At 36.8% G+C, this 23,219-nt stretch overlaps 1 long non-coding RNA gene and 1 pseudogene across 1 annotated transcript; both read right to left on the reverse strand.

Moving 5' to 3' along the window:
- Positions 1 to 10,843: 10,843 nt before the first annotated feature.
- Positions 10,844 to 12,423, reverse strand: LOC142612627 (uncharacterized; annotated as a pseudogene).
- Positions 12,424 to 20,650: 8,227 nt separating this feature from the next.
- Positions 20,651 to 22,716, reverse strand: LOC142644197 (uncharacterized). Its single transcript, XR_012845930.1, has 3 exons — positions 22,670 to 22,716; positions 20,901 to 20,970; positions 20,651 to 20,708 (listed from the first exon to the last, which is right to left on the reverse strand). It is a non-coding gene; the product is annotated as an uncharacterized LOC142644197 (long non-coding RNA).
- Positions 22,717 to 23,219: the final 503 nt, after the last annotated feature.

Here is a 23,219-nt window from a genome sequence, read left to right on the forward strand (position 1 = left end):
GACCCTTCCTGTTGCTACTGCATCAGTCGAAAGAAGTTTTTTAGCAATGAAATATATAAAGAATGAATTGTGCAATCGAATGGGAGATCAGTGGATGAATGATTGTTTGGTTGTGTATATTGAAAAAGATGTAGTTTGTAGCATTGATAATGAGACTATCATGCAACGATTTCAAAATATGAAAACTAGTAGAAGGCAATTGTAAACTTTATGTATTTACGTGTTTTTTGATTGTTGTTGTTGTCAATATATAAAATTTTCTTTTTATTAGATCATGTAATTTATGCTTGTTGAGAAACACCCTGGAAAAAATTCCTAGAGCTGCCATTGTTCCTCACCTTCCCACCCGCAAGAAAATAGACAAGCAGAAGTTGCAAACCGGTCCTTGCTGAAAATCATCAAGACTCGGCTTGAGGGGACAAAGGGAGTATAGCCAGACGAGCTATCAAGTGTTCTATGGGCTTACAAGACGACTGTAAGGACCCCCACAGGGGAAACTCCTTTCAAACTAGCCTATGGGAGCGAAGCTGTGATACCCGCAAAAGTGCACATGGTGAACTACAGGGTGATGAAGTATCAAGACAAGGATACCGAAGAGTAACTTAGTTTAAACCTTGATCTAATAGACGAGGTAAGGATGAACGCGAAGAAAAGGACAGCAAGGTATGAAATCCTCATGGCCAGGCAATATGATGCAATGGTGAAGCCCAGACGTTTCAACATTGGGGATCTCATCCTAAAAAGGGTCTCTTTGGCTACTAGAAACTTAGCCCGTGGAAAACTGGGACTTAATTGGGAAGGACCCTACAGGGTTATCAATTGCAAGAGACAATGGTCTTATTACTTAAAATCCCTGGATGAGAGAAAGCTAGAGCATCCCTGGAATGTTGAGCATCTAAGAAGATATTACCAGTAGGATATCAACCTGGACGAGCATCACCCTGGAAGTGATCATCCTAGGTATTGTGGTTACCCTGGATGAGTCAACATTAAGTGTTTGCTTTTCATTACCTGCGTTTCTTATTAGTATTATATGTTGTGTTTTACTTCCCTAAAGGTGCATGTTTCTAAACTGTGCACTGTTTATGGACGAAGTCATGGACTTGGTTTGTTCGTATCTTTAATTCCCTAAAGGCACGAGCTTCTAAGCATGTGCCAAAACTTGTGGACAATGTTTTATAAATAGTGTTTGGGTTTCCAATATGTAAAGTTGTGTGAATTTTCAATTCTCATGATAATAATGCACTATTTAAAACTAATCTACAAGAAGGCAAAAGCCCTAGACGAGTAAAATCTATGGATGCAAGGATGTGACGTCTACATGTTTTCCTTAAAATAAGGATAAAGCAGAAAAATAAGCTTAAGGTATATTCGTCTAACCAATGGACGAAGAAAAACCTAAAGTATATCCGTCCAACTAATGAACGAGACAATGCATGCACGTAAGAGTTCAAGGATCCATGGATAAATGTAACCAGCCAAAACAATCCAAATCTTTGGATGAGTAAAGGTTGAAAGTGTCTTGCTAAAAGATGATTGTAACCTGTCCAGGATATGGATGAGCATTAAAAGAGTGAGATTACATACCTTGAAAAGGTCATGAACACCAAAATGTTCAAACTCTTTCAAGGACGCGTCGAAGCACACAGCCACATCCTCATCAGTCACAGCCTTCTAGAACCTTTCCCAAGCCAAGTCCTCATTTTCAATAAGGTTCATGGGAACTCTTAGAGGAGGCTGAGACGAGGCAGGAGCAGTGGTTGTGGACGGGGTAACTCCAACAGGTTCAAGCACGTCCACGTCATGAATTTGGATGGACGGCTGTTAGGAGGTAGGAGGGACAGTGCCTGGCTTGACAACCTCAGGCATGGACGACCCATGCTTCGCCTTCTTGCTTCCTCGACGGCTGGGAAGATTTCCCAAATCAAGCGTCTTGGATAAACTCTTCCTTTTATCTCCAGCAGAAGAACGAGGCTGAGATTGAGCCTCTGACCTAGTTACCTTGTCCACTACCTCCTTTCCCTTGTTTTCTTTCATGGTTGTCATCCCTGAAAAGAAAACGTTAGAATCATTCAAAAGGCAATATTAAAATAAATTCTCTAAAAAAAAAATTCACGTCTACGGATAGTGAGCTCAAGAGCTGTAGCCTTAGGAGATGATTCAGGACCAAGTTCCCAAGTGGCAAGATGTTGAAGGGTGGCTAATGAATGAAAGCTTCTGTCAGCGTGTAGACGAGCCTTCTGGACGCGTTCAAGATAGAATCTACTCGAGGATGGTTGTCTAACAACTATAGAGAAAGAGAGAGGAAAAAGAATGGTCAAGACGATTATAAACAAGAATAAATGAATAAATAAAAAATTAAAAAAAAAAAACCTTTAGGACGAAGGTTCCCTAACTCTCCAGTATAGGGGGTAAATGGATCGCTGCCAATCTCAACAGGGTGTCCAACCCAAAAACCAGAGAAGAAGAAAAACTCCGTCTTCCAATTTCTATTAGAAGTTACAAGTGAATTTATTAATATACAATCATTGCCCCTGACTGTGAACTGATAAAAGCCAAGGGACTGCTTAATCTCTGAGGGTTTGTAGCAGTAAAGGAACTCATCCACAATGAGAGGACAATCCCCTTTGAACACTTCCCTCCACAAAACTTGCATGGAAACAACCAGCCTCCATGCATTGGGGTTAAACTAACATACTCCTAAACCTAGCCTAATTAGTAACTCCCTAGCAAAGGCATTGAGAGGCAACCTAAGTACCCCTAGAAAGTAGGCCTCATAAACACCTAATCCAAAACGAGGGTCACAACAATACTCCCATTTGACGGCTAACCTAAGGTTAAGATTATCTGGAATTTGATACCAACTCCTAAGAGAAGCAAGTCTTTTCTCGTCTATCTTGGAATGGATGCCTACAGCACAACTATAAATGGTTTCTACCTCGTCGAGGTGCCAACTTGTGACCCTGAAGCTGTCCTTCTAGAGTAACCCCAGGAACACCAGACATGTATTGCTCATCTGTGGTGTTCCCTCCACTACTATTGTTACTACTACTACCACTACTAGACCCACTATAACTAGTAGTGTCATGGTACTCGTCTATCTCCTTATCAACACTATTACTAGGCCAGGAAACGACAATCTCAGACATCTTAGAGAAATTTGAAGGAAAACCTAAGAACGAGGATGGAGAGAATACCTGGCTCTAGACGGAGGACTAAAGATGCAAAAATAGTTCTAGACGAGGCACTGGACAACGAATGTTAGGGGAGAAAATTTAAGAAATGTGAAGGGTAGGAGAGGAATTCTACTATTTATAGAAAGTAAAGTCTGGCATCTGAAACGACGTGACCAACCAGAGGATGCCACATGACACACTCCTTGAAAAACTAAATCAATGCGACCAATCACCAATGAGGCCATGACACGTGGCACGATATTTAACCATTGACATAAAGACACTCATACAAAGAACAACAGTGAATCTTACAGTACTCTTGACGACCCTTGAATAAGGGGCAACTGATGGTGAACTAAAAATTGGACCAACTCCAATTCGTCCATAAGAGTCGTCCAGACTAGAAAGACTATCCTAGCATAAGAAGGTCGTCCCAAGTAGGACGGATGTCCATAAACATGAAGGTCGTTCGTGAGGAAAGCTCTTGGATGACCCTCAACACTTAGAAAATTTCCAGGTATTAGATCTATCTATAAGAACTTAGGAATCAAACCATCTGTAACCATTTTGATACATGAGCAAGATCCTAGTTCACTACTATAACTTCCTACTAAGTGCTTAACTTTCAATGGTAGTTGTAGAAGATAAGATTAAACACTCTAACTTCTATAACGGTTATGGAAGTTAAGTCTGAACCTTCGAACTTCCACAAATATTAGGGAAGTTATGAGACAAGTAACCACCCCAAACACACTATATAAGCACTCAACCTCATCAAATGAAAGTAAGTTTTTACTATTCCTAAAAAGTTGGAATTCTTAAGTCCCAAAGACAAAACTAACTTAAGCATCGGAGGGTTCTTGGCCGGTTCAACCCAGTCTCCTTTAATCTTGTATCTTTTTCCTTTTAGGCCTTTCATCACTAGTCCATTGAAGCTCGAAGCACTCAACTTATTGATTTTCTGTGGATCATCAAAATTTATCATTGATTCTGTGGTGCCTGGCCCAAGGTGCACAATAAGTTTTTTAGTCAAGCTCCCAATTTACTTGTTTTTATAGGTATAAAATTTCCTACAATCATAAAACCCCTTAAAGCTAACCCATCAACCCAAGAGAAGGTACTTCAGACCCACTCTGTATTTTGTTACCCTGTGTATGCTTCCCAAGAAAAGAAGGCTCAAGCTTAATGCTGAGCTTCCTCCTTTTTAGTTGTTTCCCTCTCTCTTTTCTCTCGTGGATCTCTCCCCAAAAATTGCCAACCCCCTCTCTTTAACTATCAGCGTCTATTTATAGACTTCCCTTAGTAGATTCATCATGATGAGAGGGCAATTTTCCATGTTGATGGGTCCTTCTGGGATATACTTCTTACCAAATGGAACGCACTTCTCGTGACTAATGTGACTCTCTTGAAACCTTGTGAAGGCTGATGGGTTGGGCCTTCACTTTATACTAGGCCCCAACCATGTAACTTTTCGAAGGCTAAAGGACCAGAACCTCGACTTGATGCTTGTACAGGTTCCATTTTGAACAATCATAATGTTTGAGTCAATTCTTATTAATGTTTCACTAAATTCTTTAAATAATGAAATTCAATTTATAATTCATTAAATTTATGAAAATCCTTAGGAGATTTGTCCATAAAAAATACATGTTTTATCATAATCTGAATTTTGGGAAAGCTATTTATTTTTCAATCATCAATAAAATTGTGCATAATTTTTTATAAATTTTTTTTTCTTTTTTTGGAGGAGAGGAATCATATATATATATATATATATATATATATATATATATATATATATATATATATATAGAACAAAATAAAGTAATATCAAGATTTTTGGGAAATCAAATATTATATTTTTAAAAAGTGTAAATTACATATTTGGTCTCTATCCTATATACCATATTTCAATTTGATCCCTAACTTTTCAATTGTGTCAATTTGGTCTATAACCTTTTAGTACCGTGTCAATTTAGTTTCTACGTTATCTTTTGAATGAAAATTGATGACGTGTCTAATAGCCAAAATAAAAAATTAGCTTTTGTTGATGTGACAATAAACTAAAATTTTATTTTGAGCATTTGCTATGCCAGCAATTTTCATCCAAGACATAACAGCAAGAACTACTAAATTGACACGATACTGGAATATTAGGGACCAAAATGAAATATGTTATAAAAGATAGAGACCAAATATATAGTTTATCCTTTTAAAAATGAGAAATGATATGTTCACAATATGTTCACAATATTTTTACAACAAATCCTAAGTGGCAGGATGTTACTGGTTGTTATTGTTGGGGCAAAAAAGTAATCTTAGTGTTAGGTTCAAATTTGAACCAATAACAACTAACCACCTATGATTTGTTGTAAAAATGTTGTGGACGTAACACCTCTCTTTAAAAATAGGCCGAACAAAATAAATGTATGATTAGGCTATAATGTCACTGACAAGATTTTTAAAATTGATGACCTCATTCAATAGAATCTAATACTAATATCTTTAACTCTCTTTTGTATGATTAGGCTATAATGTTCCTGACAAGAATTTTAAAATTTATGACCTCATTCAATGGAATCTAATACTAGTATCTTTAACTCTCTTTTATATATGTAGTATCTTTAACTCTTAAATGCTGAGGATTATTGCAATAGCTAGTAACAGTTACCAATCTTGAGGATAAGGTGACAAAACAAAAGTTCTTAATGATATAGATGGACATATGCCAAAACTTTAGCTGGGAAATAGCTCAGCAACTTAAAAGTCACTAGTAAATGATTTCCTGATTTACAAATTTCTTGTTTTCCCACTTGTCGAATGGGTACTGTGGAGTGAACACTGATAAAGCAAGAAGAGAACATAGAAATTTGGCAGGAACTAACAATATTAAACATTTTTCCCATGATGCTTTTCCTTTTAGCAACAGGTTACTGTAGCAGCTTGTTTAAAGTATGCTTCAGCATAAACCAAACCTGAAACAAGAACTAATACATGCGATTTAGAAGAAGAAAGATGGGTGCACAAAATAGTTGAATGGATTCATTAAATACTGAATCATTTGTAATAACAGGGAAAAAAATACATGAATTTTAATGTTGTCATGCAGGGGAACCAATGAAAGTGATCATAATATAGACAATTCAGAATATAAAGGTTGCTAGCACTTACCAGGTCACATGTCATTTATTGTAAGGCTTCTAAGACTTCAGACCACATTGCAGGAGAAACAACTGCCCTTTTTGGAATAAATGGTGATACTTACAATCTCCAATTCCCCCGCATCTGGAACAATAGCAAGCTTGTCTAGAAAATAGCTCCAGATAATTCTACTCACCTTGCTGAAAGATGATTGTAATCATTGTATTAATTCGAATGCCTATGATAAGCATTAACTCTAAATTTGATCTACAAAGTGAAATTAATCTCCTTGGATCCAACTGATTCATGAATCAAGAATGAATGCCAAACCGCTTGTGATGGATTAAGTTATTAAGCATTTATTTTATCCATTTTAGAAAGTGGATTTCATGATGACTAATCTAGGAGAAATCATTCATTCCTATGGGATAAGTTCTTCCGTAGGAGTGAATAATTTCTCGTTAAACTAGGGCTATGCTTTACAAGATTGCAATGTATGTCACCCATCTCTTAGTCAACAGGCGAAGAAGCATGTAGATAATTGTCAGAAACTTCCTTAGGTAGACAACCTAACCAAACTACCCTGCTCAAAATTGACTACCAATTCCAACGTTAAAAAAGCTCTAGAAAGCATATGAAACATATATTCAGGTTACAAACATGCACAAAACGTTAAATGCATCATATCACAAACACTAAAATATTCCATTGAGAAGAACAACCATGTCATTCTTACAAAACATTTAACATGCAACTCATAAAATTAGTTTAATCAGGTCAAAGACTTCAACCGTGTCAATCTCCTAAATATAATGTTTGTGCATTAAAATGATGTTTCTGACAGGTGATTATATGGCATAAATTAAGGGGGCCTAAATCTCACATTTTCTGGATCTATTTCTAAGAAAGTGTTATTTTTGTCTTTGATAGTTCTTATACAAAAGTATTTACATTTGATTGAAAGAATATGCTGCTTGAAATATTACAAATGCATGTAGAAATGAGTATAATTGGTCTAGCATATGTATGGAGTTAGAATTCATTTTCTTCTTCTCAAATCCTTGAATATCTTAGGATTCATATGTTGGACATGGGTCTGCACCAAATTGAGTTTCGTATTCCTAGATATAAGGTCCATCAGCATAGGCATTCCAACATCTTCCAATGCTCTGCCCATTGATCCACACTTGTGACTTGACCCTTTACCATGCTTCTCATGTCCAAAGTGAAGGGCTTCCATCTTCCTGGTGCATCAAAATGTCTTGACGGGTTCAAGTGAAGTAAATGTATAAGGAGAAAGGCTTCCATCTTCCTTCTCAATCTAAAGCAAGACCCCATTACTAAACACACAGAATTTGACGATGATAGATTGGGCAATGTAGCATAGAGTCTCCAGATACTTAAATCTTCCCTGAACACAAATATTGGGAAATTTTTTAATACAAAATGTTAATGCATACCCTTTATAAAAAAAAAAGGGACACTTTAATCAAACTGACAGCTCTGCATGCAAAGTGGAAGCAAATTGGAAATTCATAGATTAACTTGTCTACAACATATTCCATAATGACAGCCAAATCCAAAGAGTGGGTTTCTTGTAAATAGAGCCACGTACAATTAAAGGCAGGCTGTTTATAAAAACTCCATCCAGAATATGTTTTCATGTAAAAACCAAACTAAAAAATGTTTGAATGTCAATTTTCAAATCAAGTCCAAATAAGTCAAAGCTAAACTAAAAATTTATGGTGGAAGAAAAAGCATACAGCTGACCTGCCTGACAATCTTTCAATGTTTGTATTCTTCAATATATGTACAGGCATGCAGCAATTATCAATCAAATAAATATCAAGAAGAAAGTAATATATCTTTGAAGAGGGAAGAGAGTCATAATGGTGAACTGAATTGAATTGGGAAGGCAAGCAAAGAAGAACAGGAAGGAAAAAAAAAAGGGGGGGGGGGGGTTTACATAGGATGTTAACCACAATAATGCAAAGCAACCAGACATTTAGAGGCATGTCATGGTATTCATATTCAATCCATAGTAGTTTATGAGTTAGATAAATAGTTAATAGGGAAAAAAGGTGCATGCATATTAGAAGCATTGTCAGAATTTGAGAAGTCAATGAAATGTTAGTAGATAACTAACAAAAAAAAATCACAAGTTTGGAGTATTTTTTAAACACATATTCTTCTACTTTGATTTTCAGACTTGTTATTTTGTTACTCAAAACAGCAAATGTCAAAATGATTCAATTGTGAAGTTATTTGTATTGCACCGCAACCTAAGTTGGCTCTCTCTTAGACATTGCAAGAAGAAGCAGGTCATTATCAACTACCCCCTTGAGTTGATAAACAAACCAAGCTACACAAATAAAAATTGTTTTCACAGTTCACTGTACATATAGATCCACAAAGCTTAAAGCATTTGCTGCACGATATAATAGGCAGTGTTACAATGTGCTTGAGCATTAACCTATATTGGTATCCATAACATTGAACATACATCCCATAAAAAACAATACTTCGCATTTTCAGGAGTCAAACTTTTGAAAAGAAAAGTTCATTAAAAAAAGAAGGATGCGAATAATAACAAAATAGAATTTTTTTTTTTTATAAAAAAAATCTCCAATGGCATGTAAAGAAACATCACTTAATAAAAATTAAATATCAATTTCCAACAAATATACATACTCATTGTGTGACTAGCTGTTAGATTTTGAAAGTTGTTCTTGATGTTAAAAAACTAAAAGCCTTTTTTTGATAAGTAATAAAAATCATTCAAAAAGAAGAGAAAACACAGAGGGAAAGAAAAAAAGAAGAAGACACGGGCTGTGTGCTAGAAGCTACAAGGGAAAAAACTAAGTAACAATGAAAGTACAAAAATCAAGCATATCAAGTTAAGAAATAAAAGTAAAAACACCAGTAGCATTTTCCCAATCAAACAAAGTTTGAAAAAAGAGAAGCTTCCACTCATGAATCAATCTTTCATTCTTGTCAAAGGTATGTGTATTCATTTCCCTCCAAATGACCCATATAAGACAATGAGCGATCATTCTCCAAAGCATCTTAAACCTGAGTCTGTTGAACTTGTTTGACTAACTTGCCAAAAGTTCCACAACACTACGCGGCATGACCCAATGAATCCCAAATAGTGAATGCACTAACAACTCTTGAGATTCTGGGCAGAGTAGGAGAAAGTGGTTAGTTTTCTTCCCATTGCACATACAACACCAATCCATCACCGCCACTTTAAGTTTTTTTTTTTTAAAAACTAAAATCCTTCATTCAAGCTATTGAAGTAACTCCTAAAGTGCTATATCTGCTGGATTCGCAAATAACAAGTCAACTAATATTGTTGTAGTGGCCAGATTCACTGATAAGGTAGGAAGCACGGACATGGACACAGGTACAAGTACTGACACACGACCAATTTTTGAAAAATTATAATATGAAATGGCCAGTATGACACAAATACGACACCCTAAATGTAATGTCCGTGCTTCCTAGCTGATAAGCCCTTGTTAACCATTATCATAACAAGTTCCATATCCTTTGATGTCTCATTATGTTGTAGTAACCCTTGGATACTTGTGTTATATGTGTGTACCATTCCAATCCATTTTCTCAAGCAGTTCACCCGCTTCATCTATTAGCCCCTCTATGCAAAGCCCTTTGATCATAATATAGTAAGTTGGAACATTAGGTTTCAGCCCTTTACTAGCAAGACTATAAAAGAGTTCTCTTGCAATTGAAAGTTTTCCATCGTTACACAAACCCGTAATCAAGATGTTGTAAATTGCGATATCGTGGTCCAACTTGTTGTCTTTCAACTCTTGAAACAATGCCATTGATTCAACAAAATGTTTGTTCTTAAATAAGCCATCTAACAAGACAGATAGGTCAGGGGATCAGGATGTTGGCCGCAAGCTCATATATTATGGAATAGATCTAGCGCAACCTAGGGTCTTGCCACTCAGTCAAATCCACCTATAAGAATGTTGTAAGTCATAACACTAGAAGCCATACCCTTGTTGGACATTTAATGAAAGAGACTCATTGCATCATCAATTCGTTTATTTTTGTAATATCCATTGATCAATATGCTATCGCTGACAATCATAAATAATCATAATACATAATAAATAAATAAATAAATAATAATAATAATAGTGTCTATCTTACAATGAATTAACTAAGTCAAATTTTGAAATTAGTATTCATGAAAATGCCAAATCTTATGAGAACAATATGTAACAGTAACTTCACATCTTTTAAATTTTGAAATAGATATTTATAAAAATAGGTTCAAAGCAGCAACATTAACGCACAAAGAAATTGCAAAGTAAGATCAAAGAGTTAAAGCAGCAAACAAGCTTGTGCATAAATTTTAAAAGAAATATAATCGTGTAAAAAGAATCAAATTCAAAAGGCATATATATATATATATATGACTTACAGATTGACTTGTGATGGGTCAAGCTATGAAAGTTGTTCTTGACGTTGAGCAACTTAAAACTTAAAAGCATTCACGAAGACTTCTTAAGCAATTCTTGAATGTTGTATCTGCTTGATTAGATGACAACAAGTTAATAAACATGGTTGCGGTGGTTGCATTTGCGGAGAAACCCTTCTCAACCATTATGTGGAGATATTTCATTGCTCTTGATGTCTCATTATGTTGCAATAAACCTTGGATGATTGTGTTAAATGTGCAATCATGAGGTGAACAACTATTCCCTTCCATTTTCTCAAGCAGCTCACTTGCTTCATCTATAAGACCCTTTTTGCAAAGCCCCTTGATCATTATACTGTAAGTCCAAACATCAGGTTGCAACCCTTTGGTGGCAAGACTATAAAAGAGCTCTCTTGCAGTCATAACTTCCCCAACATTGCACATACAATCAATTAAGATGCTGTAAATCACAATATTGCGGTCCACATTTTTCTCTTCCATCTCTTTAAACAATACAATTGCTTCAACAAAATATTTGTTCTTAAATAAACCATCTAACAAGATGGCATAGGTTTGGGGATTTGGATGCTGGCCACAAGCCCGCATCTTATGGAATAGCTCTAGTGCAGCTTGAGGTCTCTCTACTCGACAAAGACCACCTATAAGTGTGTTATAAGTCACAAATCAGAAACCAATCCCTTGTTGGACATTTCATGAAAAAAATGCATTGCCTCATCAATTCTTTTATTTTTGCAATAATCATTGATCAATATGTTATAACTAAACAAATTAGGTGAACAATCCCTCTCCAGCATCATATTAAAGGATTTAATTGCATCATCCATTTTGTTTTCCAAAAGTAACCATCAATCAAAGAATTGTAAGTGACTGTGTTAGGCTCAATGCCTCTTTGAATCATCCCATCAAAAACTTCTTTCGCCTCTATCAGCATCCATTCTTTGCAAAGTGCGTCCACCGATATGTTAAAAGTTTGCACATCTGGCACGACCTTCCTTTGCGCCATTTCATTCAACAAAACAATAGCCTTTTTCCATCAACCAAAACTACAAAGACCTTGTATTAAGCATGTGTAAGTGACAATATCTAGCCGAATGCCTTTACCCATCATTTCTGGTAAAAGGTTCAAAGCCTCATTTACCAATCTAACCTTACATAAACTGTCAATAATTGTGTTATAGAACACCACATTAGGTTCGAAATACCTTTTTTCTATCTTCCTAAGCAACCTAATAGCCTTATCAGTCTTGCCAATCTTACAAAGACCATTTAGTATGGTTCCACAAGTAATTGCATCAGGCTCATACCCATTCTTCTCTATTTCTTCCACCAACCTCACAGCTCCAGCAATGTTACCTTGAAGACAAAACCCCTTGAGAAGAGTGTTTAGAGTTATTTTGTCTAGTTGACAACCAAGTTTCAAAATTGTTGCTAAGACAAGGAACCCAAAATCAACACAGTTCAATTGATAGAAGCAATTAATCAAAGTATTCATAGTATAAACATTGGCGGTGATAACCAATGACTCCATTCGTTTAATAAGAGTAAGCACAATAGAGTAATGCTCATTCTTGCAATGGCACCCAACATGTGATTAAAATCATGAATGGAAGGCGAAGGGTGTAAGTGAAGCATTTTATCAAATAGGTCTAAGGCATGATCAACATTCCTCAAGCTCCAAGATTTGCACTCATGTCTCACAAATTTCAAGAATAGTTTGCGATTCTGATTTGGGGTTTTCCAAGTTCTCTTTACCACTACTTCTAACAGTAGTAATATGAGTAGAATAACAACAACAACACCAAGAAGAAGGGGAGGAATGTGCAGATTAGCAGTGTGGATGGCATGAATATAGTAAGTTAGGCATGGTTTGAAACAATAAAGGAAAATAACAACTCGAGTTTTTGAAACTCGAGATTCATCTAATAAATTGAGTCTCAAAAACTCGCTTTATGGTCGCTTTGGGCTTGCTGAGGTGGACAAAATGCCGCCTGGATCTCGAGTTTCTAAAACTCGTTTTACTTCCGATAGAACACGAGTTTTATAAACTCGAGTTTTACTATATCTTATTTTTAAATTAAGTTTTTATACGCATAGAACTTGAGTCTTAGAGACTCGAGTTTTATGATAGTAACTCGAGTCTTATAGACTCGATTTCCTCTGGCCATGTTATTTAAACCTCAGCCCGTGGCATTAACTCTCACAGAAACTCACACCCTCAGTAACACACAGAGAAAACCTAAAACAGAGCTCTCAGCCTCACTAACTCTCACTCACTCACCCTCACTAACTCTCAGTCACCCATAACTCTCTCACACCATAACTCTCTCACACCACTCACTCTCACAAAACCACATTGTCCACTCTCACTGCTCTTCCCTCTTAGCAAATTCATATCTAAGGTAAGGGTTTGCATAATTTGATTGTCATTGTAGTTGGGTATGTTGTCTATGGGTGTGGGTTAAAGAGTTTTACCATTTATTTTGTAGATAGTTAACATAACTTAGTTAATTTATCAATATTGTGAATTATAGAACTTTGTTTTGTTAATGTTAATTTTTTGAGTATTTATTTGTATAGTTTTTGTTATCAAAATTTTATTCATCATTTCTAGGTTTTTATTTTTATCATGATCTTACAAATTTCTTTGACTTTATTTATCATTGGTTTGGGTATGAAATGGGTAGTGAATGAATGTAATGAATGGGAATGGGTATGTAATTATCAAAATTTTATTCATCATTTCTAGGCTTTTATTTTTATCATGATCTTTCAAGTTTTTTTGACTTTATTTATCATTGGTTTGGGTATGAAATAGGTAGTGAATGAATGTAGTGAATGGGTATGTAATCATGCTCCTCTACCCACCTAGTTCTTTCAGAACCCTTTTAGGCATTATAGGTCACCACACAATGGAGTAATAGATAATTCCATCTCTCCATCCACTAGGATTAGAAGGTTTACGTCTTGGCATTTAGATATTAATGGGCACTCTATAACCTGTCTTGAATATGTTCATTGGTAAGATTGCATTACTTTTTTCCCTCACTTTACGACTATGTGATTTAACTAACATAGGACTTGACTTGAACAGGTTCACAATGCCTGATATTGTTATAATCATATACCATGGTGGTCCGCTTAAGAATCCCAATGCGAACAAGGGATTGCCATTTGAGGGGCCGGGTATGAAAACCTATTATGCCGAAGTTGATCGTAGGTTGAAAACCCTTGATGAATTGAAGATATTTGTCATGGAAGAGTTGTGTAAGAATCCTGATGCGTACAACATGCAAATTACTTATCGTATGCCAAATGAAATCATGAAGCACCGGATTAATTACAAGTATATGCTGATAGAAAAAGACAAACATGTGAAGATCATGTTTGACAAGTTGGAGAGTATAGCTGAAGTAAGTAACATTAAGTTGTACATACAGTTGGAGCCGCGTGCCACAAGCTTACAAGTTGCGCTTCCGGATGCTCAATATGAGTATTCTACACATGTAGAGGATGATGATGTTCATGCCGATGGAGATGATGATGATGATGATGACGACGACTATGTTGATGAGACTACTGCCGTTAACAATGATGATGACAATGATGACGACGACGACGACGACTATGTTGATGAGACTACTGTCGTTAACAATGATGATGACGATGATGATGATGACGATGATGATGACGACTATGTTGATGAGAATCTTGCCATTAACGGTGAAGATTTTGCCGATAAAGATGACTATGAAGACATGATTGAGAGAGGGGACTTTCGGGACTTTGGGGACTTTGAGAGGGACATTGATGACGATGAGACATTGAACGGTGGTGAACTTGATGCAGACAATGTTATTAGTGTCCAAAATATTACAAACACAATCCCTCCCTACGCACCTCCTGCGTTGTCATTCTCTGCAAATACTTGGGAAAATATGGTTGATCCTTCGCATATTGAGATGCCACTTGTGTCTACTTGGAGAGAGGGGATGAATTTGTGCAAAGGGTTGACTTTTGCTAGTAAAGTGGAGGTGAAGCACGTATTAACAATTTGTGCCCTCAAGGAAAACAAACAGTTTAAGATCACTAGGTCGACGAAGAAAAATTTTTGTGCGAAATGCGTGCATGAGTCATGCAAGTGGTATGTCTACGCAGTTATGAAGCCCGAGCTCCAAAATCTATGGATGGTCACCGTGTATGTGGGTCCTCACACGTGTATACCGACTGGGGTGCGAAATGATGGTAGAATGATGAGTTGTAATTTTATTGCAGCAGAAATCCATAACAAGTTACTTGAGGATCACACCACTCAAATTAAGCATCTCAGATCTCTGATAGAGGCGAAATATAATGGCCATAAGCCTTCTTACTACAAGGTATGGGATGCGAAACAAAAGGCGATTGCGCTTATGTTTGGAGATTGGGAAGAATCTTACCAAAGGCTGCAAAAGTTGCTAATGGCGTATATTGATCAGGACCCGACTACCCAGTTTTGCTATCGTGTCACACCCACCGATGAAGATCACACCGTATTGTTGCATTATGTGTTTTGGTCTTTCGGTCCATGCATATCAGGATTCAAATACTGCAAGCCGGTTATCAGTATTGATGGGACCCATCTGTATGGTAAATACCAGGGAAAGTTGTTGGTCGCAATGGCAACCGATGCTAACAACAAGGTATTCCCTCTCGCATTTGCTGTTGTGGATTGTGAGTCAGGGTCCAGTTGGAGGTGGTTTTTACGATGCCTCAGAGAAACAATTGGCCACCTGATACCTGACGACGGCATTTGCATAATTTCTGACTGACATCTCGGTATCAAAAACGCCATTGCAAACTGGCCTAGAAGGGATGATGGAAAAGCAGGGGTATTTCATAGATATTGTCTTCGACATGTTGCTAGCAACTTCAACACCCATTTTCAGAACTCGACTCTAAAGTCAGCGGCGTTGAAAGCGGGATATGCTAGTCAGGTAGTTAAATTTACTACCATAATGGACTCCATTAAGCAGGTGGAAATTGAGGCCATTAGGAAGAAGAAGAAGGTGACGGGGAGGGATGGTAAGGAAAAGAATCAAGATTATCTTCCATACACATACCTAATGAGCGAGGATGTGGACATGTGGACCCAGTCATACGATGGTGGGAGACGTTTTGGAGCAATGACAACCAATATATCAGAGTGTTTCAATGGTGTGCTGAAAGGTGCACGGGGCCTTCCTATTGCCGCGTTGGTTGAGTTCACTTGGAGCAAACTTGTTCAATATTTCCACGACCGGCACAAAGAATACCATTTAGAGTTGTCAGAGGGTAAGAAATGGAGTGAATATGCCTTATCCACGTGGGATGGAAATAAGCGTAAATCTGAGAAACACTATCTCAAGCCATTTAGCAATGAAGAGCTGATATTTCAAGTAGTTACCCAACTCAACGTGTGTAGCGCAGGAGGGGGAAACCACAGTTACGAAGTTCGGTTACGGGAAAAAACATGCAGTTGTGGGAAATGGCAAAATATAGGGATCCCGTGTTCACATGCAATTAGAGTATGTGACTATTTACATATTGATTCGACCACATATATTCACCCATGTTATGGTTTGAACCATGCCCTTAACACTTATGAGCATGCATTTGTGGTTCCTAAGTCACAGTCATTATGGAGGGATCCCATGGGGCCAAAGTGGTTGCCTAATCCGGCATTGTTGCGGGCCAAAGGTCGACCGGTGAAGTCACGAATAAGGAATGAGATGGATGGAGTGAGGAATAAGGATCAAGAACTGGGATGGCGGAGGGAGGACGCAGATTTGATAGAGAGTCAACCGAAGCAGACATGTGGACTGTGTCATGCTTCCGGGCATAACCGCAGAAAATGTCCGCAGTCCCGTGGTGCTTCCACAAGCGGCCATGTTCCATACTAGGTAGGTTGGCAAAAAGTTATGCATCGGTTAAATAATTGTTGTTCATTCGATGTTTACCTAATGTTTACTATCTTGTCTCCTAACGTAAATACTCTACGTTTTTCAGGCATCCTTCCATGGACGACGTTTTTGTCATGCGGACCGCTGATCTTAGGAAAAGTGACTACGTTGTATTGGCTGTATTGGCTCTATGTGAACTTTTTGATTGTTGTTGAATGTACTTGTAATTGTCTATCCAATGTACCTCTATGAAGATTGTGATTTGAGTAGTATGGTTAGAATTGCAAATTAAGCGCGGTTGGACATGTTTAGAATGGTGATATATTGAGAATGACTTTGTTGTGATTTGAGTGCATTTACATTGTAAAACAATGCCTGAAACAGAGCATGCTGTTGGGGAAAAAAATTTGCCCAGTGAAAATCGAGTTTTAGAAACTCGAGTTCCAGTGGGCAAATTTTTTTGAAACAGGGCATGCCTCTCTGCCTCTCTGCCTGAAACAGAGCATGCTGTTGGGGAAAAAAATTTTGCCCAGTGAAAATCGAGTTTTAGAGACTCGAGTTCCACTGGGCAAATTTTTTTGAAACAGGGCATGCCTCTCTGCCTCTCTGCCTGAAACAGAGCATGCTGTTGGGGAAAAAAATTTGCCCAGTGAAAATCGAGTTTTAGAGACTCGAGTTCCACTGGGCAAATTTTTTTGAAACAGGGCATGCCTCTCTGCCTCTCTGCCTGAAACAGAGCAGTTGGGAAAAAATATTTGCACAGTGGAACTCGAGTCTCTAAAACTCGAGTTCCTTTGGTATCTCGATTCTTTAATACTGGAGTTATAGTGGAAAATAAAATCGGTCCATTTGGTCTAATTTGGTCTAATTTGGTCTGATTTGGTCTAATTTGGTCTTATTTGGTCTTACTTGGTCTGATTTGGTCTTATTTGGTCTTACTTGGTCTGATTTGGTCTGATTTGGATATTTTGGTCTAATTATTTGGTCTGATTTGGATAATTTGGTCTAATTATTTGGTCTGATTTGGTCTGATTTGGTCTGATTCGGTCTGATTTGGTCTAATTTGGTCCATTCAGTCCACTTTGTTCCATTTTGGTCAGGAAGATCCATCTTTGTGTACTTACATATATAATTGGAGACAACAAGTTTAGGTTGAGAGCCCTTATTCAAAATCTAAATTTATTAAAACAAATTCTAGAGTTTGGGGGTCAGCTGTCCATCATTGCTACACTGATATTCATAATGCTACATGTGCTGCTCAATATCTCGGCACTGTTGAACCCTATCTAGTCATATCATTCACACTCACGTCAATAAACAGATCTGCATCATTTTGCAATGCACTGTTTTCAAGGATGCAGAAGACCCCTGAAAAGTTTATGATGCATTTAACACAACTCGGTATTGTCTTGTCAAGTTCATGTCAGATGAAACACAAGCATGCTAAATACTCTTCACATGAATACTGTTCAGCTGAATAGTCATGGCAGTACACTGCAACTACTGCCCAGAATAAGAGAATCTCACTGTGACATTGGGAACATTTGAACAAAAAATTCGTGTAGTGGTTTTTCAGCTTGTATTGACACGACAAGCCTGAATATATTAAATTTTATTATTAAATACACAGTGGAATGAGGTTATAAATGTACCACAATTCTTTTCTTATTCCTACACCACTAACTTTGTAGGTTGAGTAAGTTATGAGTCGCAACGCCTCAACATCATCTCGTACACGTAGAAACAAGTTTCAATCTACTTCAACAAATGAATTATCACAAGTTCCAGCAGATCAACAACTATAAACATACACAGACCACTATGGAGGGAAATGGGTTGGAAAGAAGAGAGATTTCGTAAATATGCCAATATACACGTACGAGAGTCTTCGAAGCGTTGGCCACATCATGGTCGGCAAACCTACAAAACTAAGTACAGATACCACCGCAATGGAGTTCACCGTAGCAGAACCACCATGGTCAACCCTATACGAGAAGAGGTGTGAGTTGGAGGTGTATTGTCGATGGCACGGGTTACGAGTTCCTAAGGCACGCTCAGCCGAGTTACCTAAAGATGAGCCTGCCAACATACTTGCTCGCCTTGAACAAGAGAACAATCAAATGCAAAGGCGGTTAGACCGTTTTCATGCAGTCCAAAAAGCTAGGAAGCATCTAAAGGGGAAGGCGCAAGAGCGAGCCATAAAGTCTATTAATGAAATTACTGCGTTAGATGATGAAAGTGACATTTCAGACTTCTCAGATTCAAGCAATGATGACTTCCAAAAATTTCTACCTACGAACATTCAACGTTGTTGTTGATGTCTACACGTTTTGTGCAATACAAAATGTTGTTGATCGTGAGGGCAAATGATCCTATTGTACGTGCACCTTTTGCAAATCTAAAGATGAATTGTTCATTACTTTTGGCTAAGTTTATAGGAAATCACTTGCTCATTTTTTCCCTGTTGTTCGTTGTTGGTATGTTATGAAAAGATGTACTTGTATTAGTGTTTGCAAGAATTATAAGTGCTTGGTGAAAATTATGGTCTAAACTCAATATTCCGTGAGTAAAACTCGCTTTTCTAACGTAATACTGAATGTCATTATTTAAATTCTTTGGCAAATTCTTTGAAATCAATTCGTCCATCTCCATTGTCATCAAAGACTCTGATCATCCTTTGGCATTCCACTTCCAAAGGTTCCATGAGCCCCACTGAACAGATCTAACATTTGAAACAACTAAACCACCGAGCTTTTTTTCTCAAATCAAATAATTTCCTACACGTCATGCCTTAACTCTCTGCTTTTGTTTCTTTTTTTTCTTTTTCTTTTTCTTGTAAATTTTAAATAAGATACAAATTTTAACCTTAGTTGAAAATCCACCGAAATTATTGATTAATTATCAATTTATCTCAATTTTGTCTTCCGCAAGATTGTGATTATTAACCACAAATTGGCAATGCACCAAATGATAAAGTGGAAAAAACATCTCCAAAAGAAAAACCATTGCAGGCCAGTTAAGGCAATTTATACCATATAAGGAGTTTACAAATTATAAAAGTAAAAAATAAAATCTTTGTAACTAGTCTCTATAACCCAAACACCCCGCAGATAACTCATTGATGTCATCATGGAAATTTAACCAAATGTGAGATTATCAACCAAGAGCTTTGTGGCTCAAACTAAAAAAAAAAGTGAGATCAGCAATTGAACAAAATTTCAAACCACAAACCATATAAAATCTAGAAGGGCAAGCACCTGCTTCTCCCTTCTTGTTGAAGTTATGTGATGAGAGGAAACACTAGTTGGAAAATTATTTTGTGATGTCAAGTATTCTAAAATCTGACTCAGGACACTTTTTGAGACATTAGCTCTTTCACATGCAACATAACATGCTATAAACTCAAACATATGGCCTATGTCTTTCTTAGAAGGCCATTCTGTGAGCTTAGGCTGCTCCATCTACTTGGATGTCTGTTGCAACTTCTCCACTGGTAGGCCTGTAAAATTTCAATGCAAAACCATTCCATCAAACAGCATAAAGCGAGAAGATTTTGTTAAAAAATTGAAATCCATGTTCTCTTAATGTTTATTTCAAACCCTATGACACAATGAATTAAATGGAAAAAGGATTCATATGTTTCAACAACTAGACCCTTAGGGCTCCTATTCAACCCTGGGTTGCACTTGCACCAAGCCAGAACTACATTTAAGTCATGAACTTGCAGCTGAACTTATGCCAAGCAATAACAGTCCCATGATAATTGAAGAATATTGTGGCCAGTGTTTTGAGACAAATTTGTCGTTATTATCCTTGTTGTAAAACATGTATCAATTTAACTATCAAACAAGGAAAATGTAATCACTCCAGGTATCATATAGATTTTTCCATAGTAGTCAATATATAAAAAATAATAGTAACATAGACAGGATACTTGTTCACACGGAACATCTCAACATGCAAATTCAATAAGATAGCCCACCTTGTGCTTAAGAAAATCTGCACAAATAGTGAGAAGATAATTGCAATCAATCCACTAGCAGAATGGCACAATATCAATTGTGAATGTAAAACCACCCCCCCCCCCCCCCCCGGGTTAAAAAAAAAAAAAGTTCCCAAACAAAAACAGCCATACATTAAATTCATCTTGTATCTACATGTAAAGAAACAAAGGGAACCACACTCGCACACCTGTAAATCATCTAACTCCTCCCTCATTGAATCAGTGTCTTGCCACTGAATGCTGACTTGTGTGAATGTCCTGAATATTCAGAGATAAATTGAATGCTGACTTGTGTGAATATTCAATTAAAAAAATTTAAGAAATAAACTGCTAATAATTGTGGAGAAATTTTATCAAAAGGGTTAATAAATCAATAGCAAATCTTGTTTTCTTTCTGATAAGTAACATAATTTTATTCAAAAGATGAACTACTTCAAATACACAAATGTGCCCTAAGTGATTACAATCTAAGATTCTAAAGATCTAAAAATTCTAGAAAGGAGGATGCAAGGATACTACACAAAATAGTCATTCAGTCATACCTTCCTTCAACTAAATTACTTTAGAACGTGATTTGGGGGTCCAATCCCATCAAAAGTTCAATTCCTCCTCTCATTCTCCAAAATACACATAATGGTAGCGCTTTCCATATCTTGGAACTCTTGTGTTCCAGCAACCATTGTAGTCTTCGGCATAAACAAAGCTACCTAGAATGAAGCAAACACAACTAACCAAATATTCGGCCACTTAACAGTGAAGTAAAAGGTGTTTCATTGACTCAATCTTGTCATTTTATGAATTTTTATTTTTCAGTTTTGTTTTATTTTCTTGTTAACCCCACAGGCTTGTAAAGAAGTAGCATAATGGCCTTTTTGAGTGCTTGCCAAAAATCCAAACTTTGAAATTTGGGGAGAATTTCTTGTAAGTATATTTAGAAATTTTGAACTGAATAATTGGGGCATCAAATTCTATTACAAGGACTAAGCCTGGACTACAATAATGTTTCATTGACACTAAGGCCGATCTTACTTAAGCTATATCTTGTATTCCTAAGCACAAAAAAATTCAAATTCAGTATTATCCTAAGCATAAATTTATTAAAATAAATAATAATAATAATATTATTATTATTATTATTATAATAAGGAATACGTTAGGTGTTCCAAATATTTTCTAAAAATTCAGCTGGAGGTTAACAGAATGTCTATGCAAAAATGCTAAAAGGAACAAGAATGAGAATAATGTCTACAGTTGGTCTTTAATAGCTTTAAGTTCAGTTTCATTCTTCAAAGTACAATTGCAAGATCCTGTTGGCTTTTCTATATATATGTGTGTGTGTGTGTGCTGCTTGGCATTCCTAATCCTATATTACTGGGAGTCCACAACTTTCAACCAGCAAAGTCAACTATGAAGTGCTAGCCAGAGTGTGGAATCTTTCTTTAGTTTTATGCTAAGGAAACTCTAGGTGTGACTACTTTAGGCTTCCTCTTGTTCTTCTTTTCTTTCTTTTCTTTTGATTGGTACATCACATGCACAGACACCCAATGAGTCTTGAAACCAGGATAGACTTTCTCTTGCTATCCTTATTCATTTTTTATTTTTTAGATACAAAAGCACACCCAGACCATGAAAGGAAAGGGAGTTTCAGCACCCGTCAACCAGCATGCATCCCCAATCAAGGAAGAAAGAAATCCCATCATTTCTTCAGCACTGTTGTTTTACTAAATAGAAACCTACTTCCTTGTATCTGAAAATGAAAATTCCAGTGCGTTTTCTCATTGTCTATCCTGCCTAAGATTTCTGCTTTGAACATCTTCTGACCCAATGAAAAGAGCATTCCCAATTAATATGATCAAAAGAACAAACAGAAGAAATAGTATGTAAACCCATTTCAAGGAGCCTAGGAGATATAACCAAGATATAGCAAAATAATACAGACCAAAGATGATTTCCATACCTCTTATACCAAGAGAAATCATTAGGTATGCTTGCTTTGGCGTTTTTTGAGATGATCAAGTTGCACGAAGACATCAAGTAACTTCAACATGGACCTAAAATAGAGAAAGATGTCTTAAGGGGATAGCTACTAGCCATCATCACTTGAAATGAGGTAGTATCAAAAACAGAAAAACGAGGAATCAGTTCCAAACCAAAAATAAATATATAAATAAATAAAACAGACCAGAGATGAGTGATTGTCGGGCCATTTATGCGGCGCTCAGGCCTAGAAAAGCGTTGCATATCAGCAGCTAACTGCATCACAAAACACCTATAATCGGAACTGGAAGTTTGAATCAAGCTTAAAAACAGAAAACAAAAGAGTAAACAAATAGCTCATACTTTTGATGCAGCCGATGCTTGCCATCGTTGAATTTCACGCAAACGACTCATCTCCAAGTCCAAAACTTGATACGTTTCCAGATACAAGTCAGCTTGACTTTGCTTCATAGAATCAGGAAGCTGCCAATATAGATTTTTATTTATAAATTATCATAATCCCACAAGCC

Source organism: Castanea sativa, chromosome 1, assembly GCF_040712315.1.
Source record: "Castanea sativa cultivar Marrone di Chiusa Pesio chromosome 1, ASM4071231v1".
NCBI classification, from domain to species: Eukaryota; Viridiplantae; Streptophyta; class Magnoliopsida; order Fagales; family Fagaceae; genus Castanea; species Castanea sativa.